This window comes from Palaemon carinicauda, chromosome 1 (genome assembly GCF_036898095.1).
Source record: "Palaemon carinicauda isolate YSFRI2023 chromosome 1, ASM3689809v2, whole genome shotgun sequence".
In the NCBI taxonomy this organism is placed as follows: domain Eukaryota; kingdom Metazoa; phylum Arthropoda; class Malacostraca; order Decapoda; family Palaemonidae; genus Palaemon; species Palaemon carinicauda.
Window position 1 is genome coordinate 270,069,389 of NC_090725.1, and position 22,500 is coordinate 270,091,888.

Genomic DNA, 22,500 nt, shown 5'->3' on the forward strand with positions numbered 1-22,500 from the left:
AAACATATCCATTTTCTAATTACTGTTATTTCCTATAAAAGAAACAGTGCGAGGAATTATTAAACTATATACACCACATGACATTGTTGTAAGGAGCCAAAAAACACAACTTCACAGACAGGCCGACGAAACAAAGAGACATCCCGTTGACTAACAGCACATAACAAACCCTAGACAAGATGGATCGCTGGCAAATTAATTAAGGCTCCTGTCGAAGTGGCCCAACGCCCTGTCCGGGAGAAACACGACGACCCCTTCAACGTAAGAAGTCGATACGCTTCGCCTTTTTTTATGCGAAGGTTGACAAGAAGGGGCAGCTTACCGTCCGTCCATATCTAGCTCACGCCCTAAAAATACAGCACAGGAATGACGGTTGGGGAGAAAGTGGGGGATAATGGCATACGAAGCGAAAAACCAACTTCTGTTTAAGAAGAATATTACAGGAAAATGGGAAAACTGCAGAAACTAAGAAATTCCAATATCTACAGTAGATCGAAATGTATATCAAACTACCTGAACTGTTAGGCAAGTAAGATCATCTTTGCAAACAGACACTAAATAAAAAGGGATCCGAAATGAGCAGTTCCATCGACCAACTATTGATTCTTTTGTCTGGAAAACTCCGATACATGAAAATTGCGTTTTTCACCGTAAATTTCACCGATCCATTTAAATTATGATACTTATGGATACAGCAAAACTACTCGAGCACTAATGAAAGTTCGAAGAAAACTACACGATTCGAAATTTCCGTGAAATAATCTAGCTAGAAATATTTTCACTCGGTGAATAGACTGAATCCGAATTTTCTCGAAAGAGTTATTCCACACTTCCTGGAAGTGTAGTCTTCTTAACACACACACTCACACATGTATACACAAAAATCTTAATCTGGAGGCTCCAGAAAAAGTCTGCCGGATCATGGATGAAGCCTTGTGGAATGAAAAAAATCCCAGCATTAGTCACTCCATACAGCTAAACAGGTGGGTCACCAGTATCTCGTCAAACTCCCCCTCTACAACACACAGCACCAGGCAACCATATCTTGCACGCACTCGCATGTTGCCTGGATATAGAAGCCCTTCCTTTCCTAAACATCTTTCTTTCAAGTATAAAAGACACACACACACACACACACACACACACACACACACATATATATATATATATATATATATATATATATATATATATATATACACACACACACTATAAACATTACTCGCCTCGATGGTTAGGGCAGCGAACTTAGACTTCGTAGAAGTCTGTGGCACGCGCTGGTTCAAATCAGCAGCCGACCAGTCAGAGAGGCGGGCACTTGGCTATCCACGTAGACTGCTCAGGATTATGCATGTAATCGACGGATAGGTTTGATTAAATGGGTGTTACAGACTAAAGGGTACCTGACACTTGCACGCATTCGTAGCACGCACTGGCACGCATTGATGCGCGAACTCGCGTGAACGAGCCGTGAAAATGTCGTGAACAGTGCGGGAACTCGCGTGCCAGAGCGTACCAATGCGTGCCATGCGGGCCCAAAACTTTGAAATGTTTAAAGTTTGTGGCACGCATTGGCACGCACTAAATGGCCGTGAACGATGCGCCAACTGGAGTGAACTGGAGTGAACAGTGCGGGAACTGGCGTGAACTGGAGTGAACTGGAGTGAACGATGCGGGAAGTGGCGTGAACTTATAATGAAGATAAACAAAAAGGAAACGAAAATATTAATGAAAAGGAAAGAAAAATAAACCTAATAAATTTTTATATTTGCTGTTTTAATGTGAAAAAAAAATGATATCTTATTTCAAACTATTTCCATAACTTTATAATGAAGAGAAACAAAAAGGAAACGAAAAAATTAATGAAAAGGAAAGAAAAATAAACCTAATAAATTATCATATTTGCTGTTTTAATGTGAAAAAAAAATTATATCTTATTTCAAACTATTTTTATAACTTTATAATGAAGAGAAACAAAAAGGAAACGAAAAAATTAATGAAAAGGAAAGAAAAATAAACCTAATAAATTTTTATATTTGCTGTTTGAATGTAAAAATAAAATGATGTCTTATTTCAAACTATTTCTATAACTTTATAATGAAGAGAAACAAAAAGGAAACGAAAAAATTAATGAAAAGGAAAGAAAAATAAACCTAATAATTGTTTATATTTGCTGTTTGAATGTAAAACTAAATGTCTTATTTCATGCACACACTTATTTTCCTCTATTACCAATCAAGACCCAAAACTTTTGTTTTAAATAAAAATTAACTGAAAAATAAACCCAAGAAATTTTTAAGTTTGCTGTTTGAATGTAAAAATAAAATGATGTTTTATTTCATCAACATACTTATTCTTCTTTATTACCTTAAAATGAAGGGCAAAACAAATTTATTCTGTTTGCTGTTTTAATGTAAAAATAAAATGATTTCTTATTTCAACACACTTTTTTCTCTATTACCTTAAAATCAACAGCCTAAAAACTTTTCATGTTTGCTGCTTTTAATGTTAAAATAAAATGCTTTCTTAATACTTTTACATATTTCATGTCTGCTATTTATATGTAAATCAAATGCTTTCTTATTGACACAAAAATAAAGGGCAACAAAAAATACAAACGAAAAAGATACGTTTCTTCTCCTCAATGCAATGGTGTCTCTGACAGAGAGCATTGTTGTCTCTTCCGAAGCCAATCCAAGAATGTCCTCGGGTTGGAGAAGCCCCGTTTTTATATGGAGTGGCCAATTCGTGAACTGGCGTGAACTGGCGTGAACGATGCGGAAACGATGCGGAATGATGAGTGAACTCGCGTGAACGTGTCGTGAACGATGCGCGAACTACGCGTGCCAATCGCGTGAACGTCGCGTGAACGTCGCGTGAACGATGCGCGAACTGGAGTGAACTGGTCGTGAACAGTGCGCGAAAAACACCAGTGCGTGCCAAAAAGTGGCACGCACTGGCGCGCATCAATGCGTGCCAGTGCGTGCCAAAAATGCGCGCAAGTGTCAGGCAGGCTTAATACACACACACAAAGCCAATCCAACACCTAAAACCATAACAGACATCTCACACGTCTCGAACTGTCGACCTAACTGCGCCAGGACTCCTAGTTGCTGGGAGGAAGGACGCTGGTGACTGGTATAACACATGAACATACGCTATCGGGGTCTAAGCGAGGTCAGGCAGGGCAGCCGATCGGGACTACGGTCTAACCCAAAGCTAAAGCAGAGTCCTTCAAATAGAAGGCAACCCTACTTACCCCAAACAACCGGGAAAAGGCACGTTAATATAAGAAGAAGATTATAAATATTATCCCGCATTGATCTGTGTACATGAAGTTCTAACATACATAACATGGTACGATCAGACTTACACTGAAATGGGATAAGTACTGATTTAATATTGAAAGGAATGAAATAAGACATTTAAACTCAATCCAGGTCATATGGAAACCATCATTGTCAACAAGTTGTGAGAAACAACAAGAACTGAAAATACTATTAGAATGATACATGAGATTTCTTAACTCTACTTATGACTGTCTGAATAACAAGACTGCATTACAAAAACAAATACGGAAGGAAGGAGCAGCACTTTCGTTGCAAGGGCAATAAATGTCTACGGAAACTGGGGCTCCTTTGTTCTTATCACAATACATGGGTTTCAGAAGGCTTGATTTACATTGGTGGTCCAGACAGAGATAGAGGCAGAGTCCCTAATCCCAGGATAGCAAACATCAAAATAAAGGTTTTGTTTTAAGTCACAAGAGAGATAGGAAAAATCTCAGAATTGGAAGTGATTCTATTATAGATTCATACGAATAATTTGCTAAAAGAAAATGAAACTGGCACCTGAACCACACTATTGTACTTCTAAACACGTGGTTGAGTATCAGCTGGTCGCTTATAAAAAGGAAAAAAAAGTTTTTATACGATATCATCTTAGGGAGCTTTTTACATAAACCCTCTAAAAGCTGTAAACTGACGAAGGGTGTATAGGTTATGCCATTACATTTTGCAACAATAAAAGTATCTCGACATCACAAAATACAAGTAAAACACCCCTTTCTACACCTACAAAACCTTAAACATCGACAAAGTAACGTTCCGCACAAAAGTGGTACATCTGCGACTAGACTGAGTTTGTCAAAATATTTGAAGGAAGGAACAGCGTTTCGTGCTTGTAGCTATTGACTCAACAAGGAATGTTAGAGGCAGTTTGTTGAATTAAGAGAAAACAAAAGACAGAAGGTTGTGCGTGATTACTCTTCAGTTGGTACTTTTCTATTTTGTGCGGATGGCAAATTGAATGAGAACAAAGCTTAATATCTAAGATTTAATAATGTTTAAAAAAAAAGCCCGGCTAATATTTTTATAAAAAGGGGACGTGAAGGCTTCCATAGACTAGGATTACTTTTGTAGGTGATTAATCACTACAACAGGAAAAATACTAAACTTTCTTTTATGACATTTATATTGTGAGCGAGAACATTCAAAATCAATGAAGGGAAATGCCTGGCCTACAAAGAAAAAAAAATAACTTGGATTCTATGCCCATTCTATTTTTCCACGATGTTTGAGTGAATTCTATTTTGTTAATAAGCCTCATTAAGAGACTCCAGCAGGCAGTCAGTATAGTTGGGATCGAAATAGGATAACTTTTCTTTTCTTATCATTTTCTAAAATATGCATGGGATAATAATTCCAAACCGTTTTCTATTTGCCACATACATAACGAGGCCCATTCCAGATGTTATAATTTTCTTATTTTATGTCCAACCCTCCCCTTTCATTAGATTTTTAGTATTGTTGATTGTGTTTCTGTGAGCTTTGATCTAAAAGGTCCGGTTTTCTATTAAGTGGTGATACCTTCATTGTTTTAAATTGCAATTGTCATGGAAACGCGATAATACAAAAGCCCAAATTAGCGTTTCGGGTGATTGAAAATTAACAAGAGTTTCATCTTCCGTATACTGAGCTCTATATAATCTCAAGAGCAACAAATGTGTGGTCGATAGAGAGTGAAACGACTTAATTCTAAAAATGCCATCCAACATTACGCCAAACATAATAGACCTAATCACACTAAAAACAAAAAATATCAACGGTAAAAAGGTTTCAATAATTGAATTAGGAAAACTATATGTACAGTCTTATAAACAACTAAGATATATCAGAAAACTACTCGAATTACTTGTTTAACTATATAACGTCAAGAAGGATAGATTTTAATAAAAAGTTTTCATGTAAGGAAAAATAAAATTTTCACCTACATAAGAGAATTTGGAAGAATAATGACAGTCTGCCAGTTATTGCAATCGGCCTCTAATCAAGCTGGGGAATATCGTACATTTTCATAAAAAATAAAACACATGGACCACGTAATTCTTGTCAAAATAATCTTTTCGTTAAATTTACACAATGGCAAATACTAATGATTAAAATTACGTGCACTGTTTCAGGGGAACATCGCATTAGCACATGCATTTGTCAACTAAAAAGGACAAGGCAAATATCTCTCTCTCTCTCTCTCTCTCTCTCTCTCTCTCTCTCTCTCTCTCTCTCTCTCTCTCTCTCTCTCGATCCGAGTGTCGTACACAGTGATATTCGTCTTCCCTACTATTTCATCATCATCTGCTCCTCTTTTTGGTTGCCTCTTTACCTCCTAATCCGAGCATCATCATCTTCATGCTCATCCACTCCACCCCCTCCAATCTCTCTCTCTCTCTCTCTCTCTCTCTCTCTCTCTCTCTCTCTCTCTCTCTCGCAAGCGCCCTCCAAGAGACCCCGTCATCTGGATTCAGCCAAATATAGAAACTTACAACCACACTCTGTGCTGAATAATGAATGCACCTTCTCCATCCCTTGGTTCCTTCAGTTGTATAAGCCAGAGACTAAATATACCTTCGGAAGGGGGATCGGGGAGGGGTCTCTAATAAAATACACTAGAGAATAACAATGTATGAATACATACATTCATAAAGATACGACACAATCAGTCGAGTGACTTCGAAACGAAGTTTCCATTGTTCTCAAAAGATATTGTAAAAGTGTTTAATACCAGATTAAAGCATGTTAGTTCATTACAATGAAAAATTGCAAAAATTTAGAATTATTAAAAAATGGTAATATTATCGATTCTAATATTGAATGCAGAGGTGTCATTGAAAAATAAAAAGTAAAAATAATTAGGAAATGGAAAAAGAGAGACGAAAAATAAAATAAAGAACGAGAAACAAGCTAAGCCTTGCGATTAAAAAAAGAAAAAAAAACTTTTGTTTTATCCAAGCCTAGCAAAAGAGAACAAGACAACATTCGTCATTATTTACTAGACTTGCTCGTCTCTGTCTGAAAAAAGATCCCGGAGAACCTTTAAGGCAAACATTTTGTCAGGCCGCTCGTCTCTGCGTTCTTCATTTGCTTCTTTATTATTAATATTGGTTCACAAAGCAAATACGACAAGTATGGATGTCCTAATCGAGATTATTTACAGTAAAGAGGCAGTGTTCAAGAGGCTTCTCTTCCCCTGTAATGGCTTGTCAGCTGCCTCTACGAAGGTAAACAAAGTTTCACCTAAAAATAAACTGAATGACCGATCTAACTGGTTGACTCTCGTGGTAGCGACTGCTACTTACTGTTTGTGAAACTGTAGAAGTTGACCGTATGATACAGTCGAGAAACTGGTGTTAGCTTACAGCCAAGAAACTCGAGTGCAAAGTCCGAATTCGTGAATAAGCAAACGGCTCCAACCCCCTCTGAGACGCACTAGGATTTTCCATTAAGTGGGGACGAGAAGTAAGAAAGTCTCTTTTAGAGACTGTACCCTTGTGATCGCTCTTGCTAAAATTCTATATCGTGAAGCCACAATCAAACTGATAGCAATATTTTGATCTAAGGAAGGTTTCTCAGTTATAGGGCATAATTACTACTAATTAAAAAAAATCAATTTTTTTCTAAAATTTACATAGTTACTGGACAAATTTCTATCGTCAATTTTATCATCTGAAGTTATCATACCTCAGACTTTGACTTGAGACTTCCTTAAAAAAAAAAAAAAAAAAAAAAAAAAAAAAAAAAAAAAAAAAAAAAAAAAAAAATTCTGAAGACCAAAGCAGCACTGAAATCAAAACCAATTTCATGGACTTCATGAACAGACTAAATCATTTCTGTATGACACTAAAAATTGTAAGAAAGGTGTCAAAAAACTAAGGTCATTGCATAAACTAAATTTATTACCTATTCTCCAACTAGTGCAAAAAAAGCCCTTTCGAGATACCTTCGCAAGAAATAATAAACAACAGAGGAGCTAATAAAACAATGTTTTTGTAAAAAACAAGGAAGATAGTATTTGATCAAGGTCAAATCTTTTCCCAGTAATCGCCATAAAACTATGTTTCGACCTTGGTATGATAACTCAACACTCGAGGAGGACAACATACCCCTCTTCTTTAAACAACTTTGAACATTTTTAATATAGTAGGTCACTTAAAAGACACTAAGATCTTTTTGATATTTTATATCTATCTTATACATCAAAGACTGCCTGCTCAGTCTTGATTATTAACGGATTTTTAAGGCATAATCGGACGTCCCAGTTTAAGGGTCAACATTGCTTGTTGTAACACCAGAGAAATGAGTGAACACTAATTCTAAATCATTATTATTAGACTTGTATGGGACCTCATTTATGAACTACTGGCAGACTGATTCAGAAATAAGTAAAAAAAAAAAACTCTCAAGACGAGCCCATGTTCACGCGTGTTAGTCAAATAAGCAGTTTTCCGTAACAGGGAATAGATCGTGGGAAATTTGTTTATCTCTTCCAGAAATAAACAATCTGAAAGTAATAAATATCTATCGATATATCACGTACTTGAATTTCTATTAATCACCCATTTAATCTTTTCTTACAAGACAACTGATACCCGACTACATTATATAAAAAGCTTCCCCCTTGTCTCATGCTGAAAAATGACTACATTGTAGTGTATTAACTGTCTCCATTGCAGAACTGTCTACTACAATAATCATTACAATTAAGCAAGATTTATATGCAAATATATTGCTTCTAAGTCATACACCTGAAATCAATAATTTACCAATATTTCGCTTAAACTTCTGATATTCTAACACAATAAATCATATATGATGGCCATTCATACCTCCAAAATACAGTCTGCTCGTGGATCCGGTTTTCTTTCATAAAGATTTGATCCACTTTCCAAGATCTAAGAGGTTAAGATTCCTTTCCTTCTTTCATGCATAATTCATTGATTGCTCTTCGCTTCATCGGCCTAGTTTTAAAAGGAGGGCTTTATCACCACTTAGCAGAAAACTCATCAATGGTTTCTCCTGATTTTGGAACCGCAGTACGGGACATCGCTATCTCATTCCAAAACAATAACACTTAAAATAGCGGTAACGTCCCTGATTGGTAAACACCAGACTGAGGTTCAAGTCCTGCTCAAACTCGTTAGTTCCTTTGATCACTGCAACCTCACCATCCTTGTGAGCTAAAGATGGGAAGTTTGGGGGGAGCCTATAGGTCTATCTGCTGAGTCATCAGCAGACATTGCCTGGCCCTCCTTAGTTCTAGCTTGTGTGAAGAGGGGCTTGGGCGCTGATCATATGTATTTATGGTCGGTCTCTAGGGCATTGTCCTGCTTGATAGGGCAATATCACTGTGCCTTGCCTCTGCCATTCATTAGCAGCCTTTAAACCTTTAAACTGAACGCAATATAAAAATAGCCCTGAGTACAGCAGCGGATATATTTCAGCAAAAGGTAAAAGTAAATTGGGTTTTATGCTTTGGACATCGCCAACTTTATTTGGGAAAACTACAAAAATGGAGATTTTAGCAGATCTGTAGTCACAGCATGTATCAACTTTAGGGTTCTTTTTTCAGCTCGATTCAATCCTAGAGTCTAGCCAAGGTGACTAAGAAAGTAGTTATGCAACTACCATTATGTATTATACAATGCCCATTAGGTAGCGGCCATTGTATACGGTCGTATTAGATTGTAGAAAAAAAAAATGTTGCCGATTATCAATGTTTTATTTGCGGTTATCAAAGCTGATAAAGAAATAAGCCTCCATTCTGCGTAAAACACTGACATAATTTCACAGCCAATTGTTAAACTGTAGAGAGTATATATACATACATACATATATATATATATATATATATATATATATATATATATATATATATATGCGTTTGTGTGTGTGCGTTTATGTGTGTGTGTTTGAGGCCTTTGTCTTGCAGTGGACTAGCAACGGCTGATGATGGAAATGAGGATAGATATATATAATGTACATGTATGTGTGTAGTTCATATATATGCACACACACACACACACACACACACACACACACACACACACATATATATATATATATATATATATATATATATATATATATATATATATACACACATAAAAGTAATGGCGAATGTGTAACAAAGAAAATTAGATTTTTCGGTTTTATTGTTGTGTTTACTGCCATCCCGCCATTCTCTTGTGATCTCTAGGCTTAGAGAGTCAATTCATCCACCACATGTGCAATAATGCAAACGACCAGTGAGCATTGGCAGAGAAAGACTAATATAAATGAGCCTCCACTTAACACTTATCGCGCATTAATTCACCTAAGTGTTATAACTATACCAATTAACCGTTAAGTTTGCAAATCTCGAATAATTCTAGATGCTCAAGAAACCTTTATTGCTTTGTATACTGCATCGTTAATATAAAGATAAGTGTTATAGTAATTATAGTCTAATATTAAACATGCTCACTTTATTAATAATAGTAAAACAAAAATAAAGGTATAATTATTTACGACAAATTATAGAATACGGATAAAAAATATGCTTGACCGTAAAAAAAATATATTTTTTAATCATAAGATAACTTTATATCATTCATTGTAACATCAATTTTGATCAGTATTCAAGAACAATGTTAATCACCCAAGTCATGAATATACTAACGGTTGAATCACTCTCCTCAGATTCACTTATTGTTATTATTCTAATATTTCCATCATTAAAACAATTACCATAAAATTGTGGTTTGTTTTCGCGAATAAAATAATTACTACAAATGAATCCTGTAATTTATACATGATAATAATAATAATGATAATAATAATAATAGTAATAATAATAATAATAATAATAATAATAATAATAATAATAATAATTGGTACTTACAGTTAGTTCTGGTAAAATAATATTACCAAGTTTACTCAAACCATAAGATATTGGAAAGCATCGTCTGTCTTGACACTTGTGGGAAACAAAATATTATTTACCCAATAACGTACAAAACAAAAAACCCAAAATTAAAAAAATCATCACAGACATTAAAACTGCGATTTATAGCGAGTTTTAATATGAATTTAAACTTCCACAATGCGAGAAAAAAATTGTAATAAGTTCCTTGATATTTGAAATCTATTAAAAGTCATCGCATATGTATTTGTACCATGTGCACGTGCATATAAAACACTCCCAGCATATGTAGTATATCAACCGACGAATAAAAAGCCAGACACTGGCGCTTTCAGCATATAAAGACTAATTAAACGAGGATTACCCGATACGTAATTGAAACCGTATTTTTGCCCGACCGCTTATAAAAAGAAATCGACGCACTATGGGAATTTCGACCAGCAAATGCTGCTGCTGTTGCAACATTTTGAACCTCAGTTCCAATGTGGTTTCGTGGATTTCATCTGATCTGCTCTCGTCTGTTTTAATGTTGTTACTGTTCTTCAAATATTTTATTTCAATTGTTCATTACTTCTCATATAGTTTATCTAATTCCTTATTTCCTTTCCTCACTGAGCTATTTTCCCCTGTTGGAGCTCTTAGCCTTATAGCATCCTGCTTTTTCAACTAGGGTTGTAGCTTAGTAATAATAATAATAATAATAATAATAATAATAATAATAATAATAACTTTCTCTTTCATTTTCAATTCTGTTGTCTTTCTGCTTGCTTGCGGCTACATTTTGTCTGTTTAAACACTCCGACAGCTATTATTTATCAATTTCATGCAATATAATCAAAGCAGGCCACCCGAACATTTTCGTTCCATGATTAACGAGAACGCACCTAAATTCTATTTATCCCCGAATGTGACACGTCTGTCCGTTTGCATGATTTGTTTTCCCAGTTCTTTTTATTCTGTTGCATCTACCCTCGCCGTCCTTTTTTCTTTCTCTTGTCTCCTTTTCCTTTCCACTAACCGACCTTATCGACATCTCTACTACAGCATACCTTCCCCATTGGCGAGGCTTCCAGGCTAGGCCTCCAATAACTCCCCTTAACACTATTGCCTGAGCCCTCTTTCCCTCCCCTTCCTTCCCCACCGCAACCATATCCCATAATCCACTCCCACTCCCGTACCACCAACCCCGTACAGTCCCCGTAACACCCGCAGTCTCTGGTGACACGTGTGTCGTTAGCAGAGGACGGCAGGAACTTCTTGCTGACAGCGGCAAGAGCGCGCTATTGTCCAAACTTGGCCCTTGCAGCAACGGCGAAAGCTACGTAGGCTCTCTGCTGCTGTTGCTGCTGCTGCTACCTGGCACTCGCAGCAACGACAGCAGGGGCAGAAGAACAAACTTGTGTTTAGCCTTTAGGGATACAGCAACGCATTTTTTTTTTACTTGGCATCACAAAGAGAAAATTCTTGTAGATGTTTTGCTTCGACCTCAGTTTTTTTTGTCCTTTTACGAATTTGAAGGGATCATGCCAACGGAAAACGCACGCTCGCTCGCTCTCTCTCTCTCTCTAACCGCAGTTATTGCAGTCGTACTTAATTTATACCCTTCAGGCATGTCTTGCTGAGGGGTGAATAAACGAGAGGAATGCAATGGGGACAAGAAAATGACCAAAAGGGAACATATGTGGGGAGATCTCTCCCCACACTTATTGGAGTGGAGAACAAAAAATAAAACATCGCAGGTAGCACAGAACTGACGGGAAAGGCAACACACCTTACTCAGCAAGCAGAGGGGAAAGAAAATAGGAAGAAAGACGAGAGAAAGAGAAAGAAAAGAACATCAAGGAGGAACTGTCTATGAAACATAAAAAGAAAAAAAAATGGAAAAAATGCGATCTGGAGGAAAATGATGGAAAATCAACTCATCAAGGGTTATCTGTGCCAGAATATGTGACCCTTTAGCACGACCTCCTGGTCTCCTTCCCATCCCACCACCAACCGGGGCCTTCTCCCTTCCCTTCTCTTCCCCCATCCACTTACCACAACCTTCCCCCCTCCCCTGCTCCTCTCCTACATCAACAACCAACGAAACTAAACCAACCACCCAACTCCTACGGCCTTCCCTCGGGAGTAGGGGCAGGGGGATGTCGAGAGCCAGGAAAGGCTGTTGGAGAGAGAGAGAGGGGAGGGGGAGTGGTAGAGGGAAGGGAGAAGTGAGAATCATGCTCTTTCCTCCTACCCACTCCCCTGGCCTATTCCCCCTGATAATCCGCTGGCCGCTACAACAGTTTCTGTGAAGCTTTTAGCCGAATGAATGGACTAAGCAGCTTTGATTTAAATGTAACTCGTTGCAGAAAGCTGCATAACAATTAGATCAAATACTTGTATGTTACGTGTTTATACTATTACTCTAGAGGCTTTGTGTACGAGGCTGAACACTGGGCAGCGGTGATATTTAGGGTGTTACGGACAGACGAACAGACCAGCCTGGGAAGGGAGTAGACGTGGGGATGATGTTGCGGAGGGGTAGGGATGGATAGGCCCGGCTGGTCAACAGAGCCAGAGAGAGAGAGAGAGAGAGAGAGAGAGAGAGATGAGTCCCGGAGCATTATAGGATAGAGTAGAGTGATATAGTGGCCGTTTGGGGTTAATCGGTGAGAGTATACATCGGGAACATGGAAAACACAACAATGGTGGGCGATTGCCATGAGAATAATACAAAAATAAAGCTTTTGATTAATAACAGATGCGAAGGATAAATCGCACAATAAACTAATGGAAAACTCGCATAGTCTATAATGGGTTAAATGTAGACACACACAGAGAACAGAATAACGGATTAAAAAGCCTACCTTTATGGCCGGTCGACTGAAAGATTTTTAACATGGAATAGCGTTATACAGAGGAAACACGCAACAAAATATATCCACGGTCGACTTTTAAGGCTAATGTTTGGAGGGGAAATTTTGATGGCATGAAATTAGCGACCCCGCTAACGTCAGGAGATAAAACATCCAACTAATGTTTGCTTATCTAGATGTTGCTCGGAATTACACCGATGAAACTCAAAATATTTACGACAAACCAACGTCTTGGGGTAGAGTTCTCTTGTTTGAGGGCACACTCAGGCACACTATTCTCTTATTTCTCTTCCGCTTGTTTTTTTTTCTTGTTTTGTTTGCTTTTTACAGTTTATATGTAAAAGATTTAATTTAATATTGCTACTGTTCTTAAAATATTTTATTTTTAGTGTTCATTACTCATTTTGTAGTTTATTTATTTCCTTGTTTCCTTGCTCCACTGGGCTATTTTTCCCTGTTGGAACCCTTGGGCTTATAGCATCCTGCGTTTCCAATTAGGGTGTATCTTAGCTTGTAATAATAATAATAATAATAATAATAATAATAATAATAATAATAATAATAATAATAATAATAATAAAAACTAAGACGAAGAAACCAGCTGCATCCACACATTAAAACCAAACCACGGACACGGTGATATAGCGACTGTGCGATGATCACCTGTCAAAGCAAGAAGCCGGGAAGCAGGCAAACACCCGCACAACAATCTCCCGCAAATGTAGGACAAAGGAACGTGGACAGATGGCAGCTCAACGATCACCTGTCGAAGCAGGATGCAAGAAGCACAACTGAAAGCACCGATGTGAACACTCGTCAAATCAACATCTAGAGCGCCGGATTTTCGTAATTTTGACGTGAGACTAAACTTCAAGAGAAACGTCCTTCCCGTCTTCCGAGACTTTGTAACTAGGACGATAACCTTGGAATTTATTGCACATTAACAAAAAGGTAAAAAAGGTTTCAGTTCCAGTTTCATCAGATACTGTAGATACTCACCAGAACGTCTGCCGGACAAGCCCAACGCCACCACTGTGGTGCCCGACGACAGCAGTGGCCTCACCAGTAAACAGCTTAATCTCACGACTTGGCCTGGGATCGATCTGCTGCCATGCGAAAGCTAGACGAACACGTTACCACTTTGCTGAATGTAAATAGATAAACCTATAAATATTTCTTGGGATTTATTAAATCATCAACGAAAATTACTTTATTTCTTAAGTAGTCATATAAAAAAATCTAGCAGCTGTGTGTGAAAAGAAGATTTCTTTCCTTAATATTCTACAATTCAATTGCGTTTCTTTAAGTAAAGAATAAAACGAATCAGTTGGTCGTTTATTGAATGATATCAAAGACAGTACACTACCCATTACAATGGAAATCACCGAATAAAAGAACTTTATGGAAAGGAAATACCATATTGATAAACTAAAATCTTGTCACGTCTTCGTTGACAATCATGAGAGAGTCAATGCCTTAAGTGGATTTTCACACGCACATGCTGAAATTTAAATATGTAAACTTAGAACAAAATAATATTTCCTCGACATTCTCACGCATTGGTCTTGACCACTCAGACGATATTTTTGCGATCCGAAAATCAGGATGAAGTAATGGCATTATAACAGTTATTTATTTCAGTGTCTGACTGTGCCCTTTGCTCTTGATGTATCTTTCTAAAGGTGACCATTAAATTATTCTCAAACCCAAACGTTTTCAAAGAGGCTTCAATCTTACAAGAGTTTAGTTTACTAACTTTTTCAATATTTTTCAAATCCAAAATTTTCGAGAATTCAAAGTTGGTCATCACAGACTATAAAAAGAAAAATCTTCCCCGTATTCAGATTGCTGGTAAAAAAAAAATATATATATATATATCAACGTTCTACCAAGTCCAATTTCGTCATAAACAATTCTCAATGGTTTCCGAGTTCTATCAAATTCTGAAACAAATAGCAAATCTCTCCATAGGTATTTTAGCCTACTAGCAAGTTCGTAACGAGTTGGAATATAAGCTAGATATTTTACAATTAGATATTTTTAAAGCAATGTGATTTGCATTAAAATCATCACGAGTTTAAGCTTAAGTTAGTCTTTAAGAGTAAATTCAACTCCTGACACTGCCGCCAGTCTTAAAACCTAGCGAATTTACCCTGTAGCTTCTAATACTAAACAGCTCGGCAGATAGTTCTAAGCCTTTTCTAGAAGTGCTGTTGGTACTCATAAATCCTAGGCTTCCATTTGAATCGCTTTACAAGTAAGTTCGAAACCTTAGGCAAGTTCCGAAACTTCTCGAAGGTAACCAGACCTAGGGTAGTATCAACTGCAGGTCTAAAATCTCAACAAAATCGTTTTCATGTTGATTTTGAAAATAGTGTCTACGGTTCAGGTATTTTTCCAGGGACACATCGGCATGGAAACTGATTAAAAATTTACATCATTAGCAGATTTAAAAAACAAAATGATATATAGTTACACAAAACTGCTATAATCAACTAGCAAGTAAATTAACTACAGTGCAAAAATCAATATATTTATGGAATCCCCGACTAGATAAAGATGGAAAGACATAAACAAGCATAAATATGTTTTTATATTGAATATGAATGGGCTGACATAAGTCTATTTTCATAGGTTATTTATGAAAGATATATTCTAATGTTAATATTTCTTAAATGTGTTATTCTAATTGTTCATTGCCTCTAATGTATTTTATTTATTTCCTAATTTCCTTTCCTCACCGGGCTATTTTTCCCTGTTAGAGCTCATGAGCTTATACCATCCTGCCTTTCCTACTAGGGTTGCATCTTAGCTAGTAATATCACTAATAATAAAACCATCTCAATATCAGGCCAAAGATTCGCCGCATTGGTTTCAGCAATATAAAAGCTAATTATTAAAATATCAATCTTGTCCTGGAAGAGAGAAAAATATATAAAATTCTTACCCTTTACTTGCCACACCCGACGATAGTTCCTAAAGTGCAATAGGTGACTCTTAGCAAGCCATTTAACCCCAGTGTGAGATTGGAAATTCCTTTTCACCAGCCACTTTATCTTCACACATTGCTCTAATTTCTCTTTTACAACGAGCAATCGACTATTACCATTAACCTCTAAACACATGCACGACTTTTAACTGCAGTAGTTTTACCCCATTAAAGGTTATCATATAATTCAGTATACTCGACCTGACCTATGACCTTCTAATTACCGCTCCTATCAGGATACGTTAAGGTCGAAACTACATTGGAGCTCTTAATATTCCACGAAGACTCATGCTCTTGGCGAGACCGCGACCTCCCAATTAATGCAGCGATGTAAAGGGCCAATTCAGTCGCTGTCTCCAATTCATTCAAATCCAAACGAACAAACAGACGGACGGACAGACGTAAAGAATGTAAAATTGGCACAGGAGCGAAAGAGAGAGAAAGAGAAAAATAAAGAAAAACACAAACACACAAAAGGCGCCGCATACATAACCCTGGTGCTCTGGCAATAATGGGTGGCCCAAGGAGGAGGCAGGGGAAGGGCGGGAGGGGGGGGGGAGTGATTAGAGGAGGAGGAGTGGGTAGGGTGAGGGGTCGAGCAACAGTATGGGAGGGTCGGGAAGAAGGGAAGGGGGAGGGAAGAGGACCTAATGCCACCCGTGGCACCCTCGCCAGTCGACGCGTCCAAGCCACATTACCCAAATTATCCGAAAATTGATCCAGGGGGTGGCAAGGGTGACCCTAGCCCCACCAATGGCACTGGTTTTCTCTCTCTCTCTCTCTCTCTCTCTCTCTCTCTCTCTCTCTCTCTAAGCCCACACCTCGACATAACACACACCCACTTATATACCGGAGAGCCAGCAGTGTAGGCGAAGGAAAAGTGAGAGAGAGAGAGAGAGAGAGAGAGAGAGAGAGAGAGAGAGAGAGAGAGAGAGAGAGAGCGAGATGTTAATGATTTAATCCTGATAACTTCATTCACCCTTTAGAACCTCTCAAGTAGGTGTCAATGATGTCTATAAGTCTTAGTGAAGCCTCCCGTAGGTTTCTGGCATCACACTGGCAGGCATATGAAAATACCTACGCACGATTATTTTGATATCACGAGATATAAATTCGGTTTTACTTGGAAAATAAAGTTATTCACAAAAATCTACTGTTTATTTGTAACCGCTAATAAATATATATATATATATATATATATATATATATATATATATATATATATATATATATTTTTTTTTTTTTTGCTGGTAAATTCTGATATCCAAATGGATTTCGAATAAAAGACGTTCGCTGATAGTTTATCAGCTATATAGACATGTTTTTATCTGCAAAGAATTAACCAAAGGTGTTTGCAGGTCCCCATAACACACACACAAAAGAAGTTTACTAATAATCATGAAATAAAATGTTTCAGCGGAGATAAAGAATCTTAAGATTTATTCTTGTTAAGACATGTTAATGGCGGCACATTCCAAAGATTTGTGCGCTATTCCGAATGTCTTGAAGAGACAACCGGTGCTCTTTTCAGTAGAAGTACTTGAAAAAGCGTAGAATGCCTTATTCTAAGTCATTTTGGTCTCTTGAAAGGTCCCATTTCATTGAATATTTCACTCGTTGTAAGGCCAGACACGGGCTCTTGCAGCTAAATTGAATATTTAGAAGCCATGTTATACAATAGTGTATGCTACCCATAAAAAATTACGGCTTAATATTTAGATAGATATGCACACACACCTGCACGCGCGCACACTCAAATTCAACCTTTCCCACCCATTCCCTTTTTCCTAACTGTAACCCCTCTCACGTGGATATGACTACTCCTTCTCTCCGAGGATGGGAAGAGACCGAGTAGTTATACTTCTAGTAATACTACTGAGCGTGACCGAAAAGATATATATATATATATATATATATATATGTGTATATATATATATATATATATATATATATATATATATATATATACCCACTATAGTCTTTGAGTGATTTCGCCTGGGGCTCTGATCCGGAGGTTAAGATAATACAGATTTTAATGTATTAATATATATGGCTTATTTGAAATATGAAAGACACGCTTAAATGTGCAAAATTTATCATTTATATATATATATATATATATATATATATATATATATATATATATATATATATATAAAGTACATAGAACACATTTTCACAATTATACAATTTTTCAAAGAGGATATATAAAACAAATGCTTAAATCAACAGGTTCTGTCTATTTTACTTATCAAAATGTTCAAAGCTGTTGATCTTACGGTCCCTAATGCAACTACTTTACTACTGGCTGGCAATTACCGGTTGTTGTTTTAAACTGACCTACTTTGACTTTTAAAAGGATCGGCCAATAAGGATTTTCCAATGAACCACGTAGTCGAATTTTGATTATATTCACAAGAACTTGCTCATGATACCTTCTTCACATAGACTTATCAATATCACAAATGGCAAAAACCCCGTCACGACTCCCAATAGTTTTTAATTTATATTGGGCAAACTAATACACCCCGGGTTAGATATTTGTTTATCAAGTTATTATGATGACAGATTTTGAACAATCACCTTCGAATATTCTAACGAATGTTTTGGGATCCCAGATTGACACAAAGACGTGCTTTCATCGTCTGAGCTAAAAACGAGTTTTACGATTAACCACTCTTTGTAAAGAGGAGTAAACGATAAGGAATGATTGATGGACTTGTATTCGATATTACTGATAGAGTCGTATATGGTATGTAGTTTGAAAAAAAAAATCTTGATAATTTTACTAACTACTTTGATACTGAGTATGTGACGATTAATAATCACTCGATACTCATAATTACTTTATGCTAAGAAATTTAATATGTATACATTATGATAGAACTGTTAGAGGCGAAAATCATACAAAAAGCAAATGCGATATTTAAATGTTTAGAGCTGTGGTCGTCACACAAATTGGGTTGCAGTCTAAGCTTTGAGCAAAGATGAAGTGATTGTTCAAACTTGTTTGCAGAGCCTTGCTATCGCACAATCTCTACGTAAATTTTTTACGAGAATCTATAAATTGAGACCGTGCTTGCAATTCTGTAGGTGGTAAATAAAATAATGCTGAGGCACTTTTAAAAGGTTTAGCCGGACACAAGAATAAAGAATGAGACATTTTTATTGTAATTTCATTAAAGATTGAAAAAAACTATATATATATATATATATATATATATATATATATATATATATATATATATATATATATACAGTATATATATGTATATATATAATATACACATACGTATATATACATATATATATATATATATAAATATATATATATATATATATATATATATATATATATATATATATATATATATATATTTCAATTCGGAGATTTCATCAAAGTTTCTTTTTCAAAGAACCGCCTTTAGAAACATGCGAGAGGCTTCCTGGTAGTAATTTCCACCAAAAAACGATTCTTCGTCACACAATTTAAAAGAACAAATGTTGGGTCGAAACGCTTAAACTGAGCATGTCATCATAGTTTATTTAGAAATATTTTTTTGGTGTTTTCAGTTGTATAATTTACTCCTTTGGTTCCAATGATTTTTGTGATGAAGACTTACACGAGTTTCTTATAAATTTGTGAAACTTTCGAATTGTGTCATCTGTTAAAGTGGTATTTTTTTATCTTCACGGAAACTAGAAAACAATGAAACAAAAACCAATCATCGAAATATAAATCCTTTTGAAGAATTATTATAATACAAGAATTCCTTTATTGCAGATTTAGTAGGTTATCATTCCTAAAAAACATAAATATATAGTGTTATGCAAATTGTAGTCAGCTGTTAAATTAAAAGGTAGAACAGAAAAGAAGCAAGAGCTGGAAATAAAACAATTCGCTGACATTTTTTAAAACACTGAAAATTTTTCTAAGAACCAAAACTCACACAAGTGTCTAAACATTCATATTATAACGGCATATTATCACTCTCTATATTTGTGTATATACAAACATACATACATACGTACATACACACACGTACACACACACACACACACACACACACACATATATATATATATATATATATATATATATATATATATATATATATTACAGCCACGTAAGGAAAAATAAAGACTTGATTGAACTTAGTACTTTCGTTCATTAGGGACATCATCAGACCAGGCAATGAGACATATACAAAGACATCATATTTATACAGAAGAAAAGGATCCCAAAACTCTCAGTTTCTCGATAATTCCAGAAAAGTCAGATTTTAGATCCAAGATTAATACAGGATTAACCGTAAACAGACCCGGGCTTAGATTTAAATTTTGAACTATGGTGCAGGAGATTAAAAAGGATCCAACAACATTCCTTTGGGTATAGTCATCAAATCTCCTGGTCATTTACATGGATTATTTTATCATTCTCAGACCATCCAATTCTATGACTAGATCCTAACCATTGGAAGGCCCAGGCATTATTAAGAGAACTCCTAGAGTCGGCCACCATATGCTGTTTTAACCTGACTGAAATATCCTTGGATGTTTGACCGACATAGAACAAGTTACAATCTGAACAAGGAATACTATATACTATATTATTATCATTTCCAGAACTTTCCGGTACTATTCTTAATCACCATATCTTTTTGAAGTTTAACATGTACAGCCTTTTTCTAAACCAAGCATTCAGGGATGACATTGCTCATCTCACGGCAATTTCTTGGCACCAATAAGCATGACCGTGATCTAGCGGGTGGTTAACCAGGTGCGAACCACGATGGTAGCAGACGTGAGTCGATCACTGGTACACTCAAATTACAAAGAAAGATCTAGTAAGCTCGCATAAAAAAGGGAGATCGCTCTCTACACATATGTCTTAGACAATTAAATAAAATTTCACACCCAGACGTTCACCATGGTTCCATCCTCGTCTTCACACTTGACGTCGAAAATGAAATCCACCAATTAAAAACGGTTCCCTTGGGATTTTCTCTCAATCGAGCAGAGACTGCGTTGTTGCAATCAAGACATTTATTTCTGAAATTTAGTTTTGTAGTTCTTTTGTACACAGATGTCTATTTCAAGATTTGTGCGGGCGAATAAACTTACGTTATAAGCTAAATATCAAACTAAATACAAAATTATAACGCTACCATCTTATTTCATGATTCTTATATAATACTTACTCACGTAAATAATAAAGTTCCAATATTACTTAGAGCTAAATAATATAAATTAAAAATAGAGAATGGTTGAGCAACTGATAAAAACGGATTCATAATGTATTACAATTAAATATATATATATAAATATATATATATATATATATATATATATATATATATATATATATATATATATCACAATCGTCATATGAAAAGAACCAGAGTCGCCAATGATAAAACAGAATAAGCTTTGGGGAACAAAATGGGCCACTTTTGTCCTGATCCAGAAGACGAATTAACCACCCGAGATACAAAAAATTAGAAAAAGAAATTTAAAGGTAACCTTTATATAAAGGTCTATATATTTACGCTTTTAATTATATATACACATACATATATAAATGTATATATATATATATATATATAGATAGATAGATAGATATAAATAATAAAACATACAGAGGTGCGTGTATGTAGAAACTAAGACAACCATTTATAATCAATAATCTGAAGAGTAAGAACAATTGTATTCAATTTACTCACCACCCACTATGTGGCATTTCCTTATTAGTCTTCTTCCAATTCGATTTTCGGTTTTCTTTCGCTCACTTTGTGGCCTTTCTTATCTGCAAGAGAAATTGTAAACACATTAATATAACACATATATCATGGCAATTTATCTTTACATAAACTCTGGAGTTAACCTAAATAGCCCAAAGTTAAGTAATCAGGATCATGTGTAGAATAACAAAGAAAATAGGGGTGTGTCGAATGACCAACCTTGATTAATTGCTTATTAACAATAGTCAAAATAAAATGTTATGTATTAATTAATCAGATATTAGAAAATATATACATAAAAGAACTCCATAACTAAGGCTGTTGTCACTTGTTTCTTCTACATAATAAATAACAAGTGTCTGGATATATATATATATATATATATATATATGTATATATATATACATACATACATACATACATACATACATATATATATATATATATATATATATATATATATATATATATCATCTACGCCTATTGACGCAAATGGCTCGGTTAGATTTGGCCAGTCGTCCCTATCTTGAGCTTTTAATGCACCATAGTCCTCAGCCATGTAAGCCTGGGTCAGCCAACTCTTCTAGTGTCTCGTGGAGCTCAATTGAAAGTTTGGTGAACTAATCTATTTTGGGAAGTACGAGGAGCATGCCCAAACAATCTCCATCTACCCCTC

At 35.9% G+C, this 22,500-nt stretch overlaps 1 protein-coding gene across 1 annotated transcript in view; it reads right to left on the bottom strand.

Annotated features, from left to right (window-relative positions):
• The window catches only part of LOC137656340 (uncharacterized), a 175,434-nt gene that overhangs the window by 80,634 nt on the left and 72,300 nt on the right, over positions 1-22,500 (bottom strand). Inside the window, exon 2 of the mRNA XM_068390529.1 lies at positions 21,807-21,889. The gene's annotated coding sequence lies outside the window, so the exon portion shown is untranslated. The remainder of the gene's footprint in view (positions 1-21,806; positions 21,890-22,500) is intronic.